This window comes from Sinocyclocheilus rhinocerous, unplaced genomic scaffold (genome assembly GCF_001515625.1).
Source record: "Sinocyclocheilus rhinocerous isolate Xijiao unplaced genomic scaffold, SAMN03320098_v1.1 scaffold474, whole genome shotgun sequence".
NCBI classification, from domain to species: domain Eukaryota; kingdom Metazoa; phylum Chordata; class Actinopteri; order Cypriniformes; family Cyprinidae; genus Sinocyclocheilus; species Sinocyclocheilus rhinocerous.
Window position 1 is genome coordinate 609,442 of NW_015644625.1, and position 4,778 is coordinate 614,219.

A 4,778-nucleotide genomic window follows, 5' to 3' on the forward strand; every position below is an offset into this window, starting at 1 on the left:
AGAGGGCTCCTGTTCCCGAGTTTAGCCCACGGAGGGCTCCTGTCCCCGAGTTCAGCCATGGCTCCCCGAGCTCCCTGTTCCGCCATGGCCTCCTAGTCTGCCTGCTCTGCCATAGTGCCCCTAACTGCCTGCTCCGCCATGGCGCCCCGAGCTCCCTGCTCCGCCATGGCCCCTGAGCTCCCTGTGCCTCCATGGCACCCTGGACTGCCTGATCCACCCTGGAGGTATTCCCCATGTCCCAATCCTGCACCAGCCTCCAGGGCGCCCACCCTATGTCAGACTATTTTCTTCACCAGCCTCCAGGGCGCCCACCCCCCCTCCCTGGTGGAATTGTTACGGCGCGGGACACGCCTTCCGGGAGGGGGGAGTAATGTCAGACTCTGTTCTGTGTTTTGTGAATGTCTGTTGATGTCCACCTCCTCAGCTACGTGTGTTTCCTGGTTCCCTTTCTTCTATTAAACTTCCTTGTTGATGTACTTCACGTCTCCTCGTTCCTCGCTCCGCGCTCCTCCACAGTAGCCGATCCGTGACAATAGCAGAGAGTCATACAGGTTTGAAATGACATGGCACTAAATACTTTTCATCTGTTAAACTGGCTAAAATGCTACAATGCAAAAGGCAAAACACAAAAACTATGCTAACGCTAGAACTATAAAAATGGCTTTACGTTTTTTTACTTTGATATCAGTTTTCATTCATTCGATATATTCTTGCATTCATGAAAAATAAAAGGTTTAGGTTTTCAATTGTAAGTAAATACTACCGTTCGTTTGGGATCAGTAAGAATTTATGTTTTCAAAATAAGTCTCTTATTAGGCTACATTTATTTGATTAAAACACAGTAAAAACATTACTATTGTGAAATGTTATTCCAATTTAAAATAACTTTTTTATGTATTATTATATTTTAAAATGTAATTTATTCCTGTAATGCCAAAGCTGAATTTTTAGCATAATTGCTCCAGTCTTCAGTGTCACATGTCCTTCAGAAAGCATTCTAATATGCTGATTTTCTGATCAAGAAACATATATTATTGTCAATATGTCCAAAATGACCATTTATTCCTTGAAATTGAATGCTTTGAACAGTAGTGTATATTGAAAATAAGTTATTTATTTGCAAAAGGGTTTTATAAAACAGCATTTCACACAGCTGTGTAATGGTACAGAAGGTTTGAAGTGGTTCTAATGCAGGTGTGTACATTATAATCACCACAAAGCACTGTATTTTGTGCCAACTCAACAGATATTGCTCATACCCATACTGGAGAATCATCAACAGGAGACTGCATGAAAAATGTCTGAAATGGTGGATGATGAGGCTGCATTTATTTAAGCTGCCTTGCGTCTATGGTCTCCCATACTAGTGTTCACAAAGCCCTGAGGGTTTGAAAAGAAACTGCAGGGGATTTGTGAGTTGATGAAAAGCTAATTATTAAATAATAAAAATGTAAACTAATCAAAATAAAACAAATTACCTGCATGTCATGTGACCATTAACCAACGTCAGAAAACCTTGAACTTGTGAATGTCTTAAATTATTGAAATGTTAACTTAAAATCTGTTTTCAAAAATGTATTATATTTTGACATATTATAGTCAAAAAATTTTATACACAATGGCAATCAAACAAACAACAACAAAAAAGCTATTTTACTATCCAAACATTCAGCATGAAAAAAACCCAACAGGGTGCAAGAACAACAGAAGTAACTTAGTAAAAAAAAACTATCAATAACTTTGTTTTCCAGCTTAAAATGTTGTTGCAGGAATTACTTCAAGTGAATATTTTAGTTTAAAGAGGTTTGTCTGACAAAAAAGCTCAGTAGGCTATTGCGCAACAAAAATTCCCAGATTGCATCTAAACAGCAGTATTATGGTATAGTCGGTATATATTATATATATAGTGGTATATTTTAAAATTGAATACTACACTGATGTGAAAAGCAAGATTCTTCATAAACTTTCACTATGACATTAGCTGAAGTAAAGGTAGGGTAGGCAATTTCGGAGAGGTTAGCAATAGCAAACTAGCTTTGAAAGCATAAGATCCCACCCTCCCTGCAAATCACTCTCCAAAGCCACACCACCTCCAAAACACATGAAAGCGCACAAGCAAATCAGAGGCTAACCAGCGACACAATGAGAAACGCCACTGGTGAAGGGTTGAATGCAATGCTGTCAGATTGCCTCATGTCTCATTCACCGGTAAGAAAACATATCAGTGCAAATCACATAATATTACAGTAATAACACCTTCCATTCTTACTTTGTCTGCAATAGTGTAATGGAATGCGCTGATGACATATCATGTCTTCGTGAACAGGGTGCGTGGAGGTATGCAAATACATATGTTGACAGGCAGGTAGGACAGCCTATCATAGCCCTTGAACAGACAAACAATTTATGGTTCTACACCTTCTACAGATGATATAAATATATACACTCTAAAAAATGCTGGGTTAAATATAACCCAGCGCTGGGTTAAAAAGGGACAAACCCAGCTATTGTGTTGTTTTGACCCAGCGGTTGGGTTGTTTCGAACCCAACCGCTGGGTCAAAACAACCCAATAGCTGGGTTTGTCCCTTTTTAACCCAGCGCTGGGTTATATTTAACCCAGCATTTTTTAGAGTGTATAAATACATTTAGACCACTTAACTTATTGATTGCTATCAGGATGTGAACAGACTTTAACAAAAAAATTTTTTGAACCAAATCATCTACCCTGCCTTTAAAAGAGAAAACTGATTGTAGAAGAAGACAGCTTACACAAATGTCCCCAATAGCACTCCTAGTAGCAACACTGAGAATACACCATGCACTTGAGTTGAGAATTACACAATGACACATGTGAAATCAAGCTTAGTGTAGCTAGAAGTGTCTGTATTCATGTACTTTAGAGTATGTTTCAACTAGTTCTGCCAAAATAAGTGTGTTAACGCATGCGATTATTTTTTCCAGCTCAACGGCATTAAAAATATTTAACACAGTTAACGCAGAGGTGGAGCTAGGGTTGGCCACCCCACTCAAAACTGCTGCTTCTGTCGCTTTTTTTCTTGACAATAATTGCATTTATTTACACACAGAACATCTTTACAACCATATCAAACAGGTCATTTTTTAGACTCACACTCCTCTTTGCCTTAGTGCCAGGCGCTAGTCAAACGAACGCAGAAACGGTACAGGTGACGAGGAGCTTCAAGACAACATCAGTAAATTGCGGTCAGATGAGATGTTGTCAGGCCCATATGTCAGTAAAAACTAATTTTCCTGTCCGATCAGCCATTATACTGTGCTCGAAGCATGTGCTCTTCAATTGCACGCAAAAATACGGTGGTGCGCACTGTAGCCTGTGTCATTTCATATTAAAGTGTGAATAAAACTACGAGCATACATGTCAGATCTGCGTCACGTTCAGCAGTGGCAGCTCTTAAAGTAATAGCAGCCAAATAACCTAATAACCCAGCTGCTGTGAAGTCTGTTAATCAAAAAACAAAAGAAAAAAGAGGAAATCAATAAGTTTTGTAGCTTTAAGGATTCATCTATATTTAATATAGAATTTAGTGTTTGATAACTTTATTCAATTTCTGTATATTTCTTGCTGAAGGGCACAGGTATGACATTTATTATAATGGTTTTATGTGAAGATTGTTTTAAGTTCACTTAAATTAGAAGTTTTTATTTTTTTAAGTCTAATAAATGTTAAAGTTGATAGCTCTTGTAATACAGAACTACCACATTTTGCTATAAGTTTGATTGCATCATATAATAATTGCTGTTAATAGTGTTCATCGTCTGTTTGATTACGTCTTTAATTGATTTTTCCGTACATTTCTGCCATATGTACACTAACTGACAGTCATCACTGATAAGCTACCACTAAATATTGTAGAAACTTAATTTGCTGTAAAGTTGCTTTGCAATGATTTGTATCGTGAAAAGCGCTGTACAAATAAACTTGAATTGAATGAATTGAATTGAATTGTAATGTTGAATGGCTACACTGTAAGACCAAATAGTAAATCTTTGATAAAGTAATTGGGTTGTAATTACTCAAAAGAAATAAAAACGTTCATTCGCCTCCAATTTTTTGAGTAATTAGTATAAAAATGTAATTTTAAGTTTACAGCACTCAAATGCTTTCATTTGTTTTTGGCAGTGTACTCAAATAGTTTTAGTACAATCCCGTCTGACGTCACGCACGTGCTTACGTGCTCCGCCCTCAACTAGCTGCTGCAACTTTTTGAAAAGACGCCATGTTGTTGTTGCTCGCTGACTCGCCTCGGATTTTATTTTATTAAGTTTGCAATGTGGGAAAAGTGTCTGAAGTACTGAGTCAGCTTTTCAGGATATGTGACACTTCAGGTCAGTGGTTACACTTCTTAATGGCTGATAAAGAAACTACAGTTGATTTCGGTTGTATTGTCATACACGCAGAAGTTTTAGGGTGATGCATAGTATTGTGTGGCTGTGATGATTAGATTCCATGTTAAATCAAGAATCTTATACTCAAGTCTCTAATTTTCACACTGAAGGAAATACTGACATCCAGTCCATTAGTAACAATTCAACAGTTGCCACGTTCTTCTGCTCAGAAAAGACTGAAGTTGTACTTTGGGTAACAGTTAACGATTTCCCCTTATTGGCTCATGCATTTGTCATGCTTTTTGGACTAACGTACACCTTGGATCTAAGTTCCCTAAAAGAGTTGGACAATACATTTGACTTCACCCACAAATTCTTGATGGGTCTGGAGGATGGGAAGCTGAGACCCAGA

The 4,778-nt window shown here is 38.0% G+C and overlaps 1 protein-coding gene across 3 annotated transcripts in view; it reads left to right on the plus strand.

Annotated features, from left to right (window-relative positions):
* The window catches only part of ppp3cb (protein phosphatase 3, catalytic subunit, beta isozyme), a 54,042-nt gene that overhangs the window by 12,295 nt on the left and 36,969 nt on the right, over positions 1-4,778 (plus strand). The window lies entirely within an intron of this gene.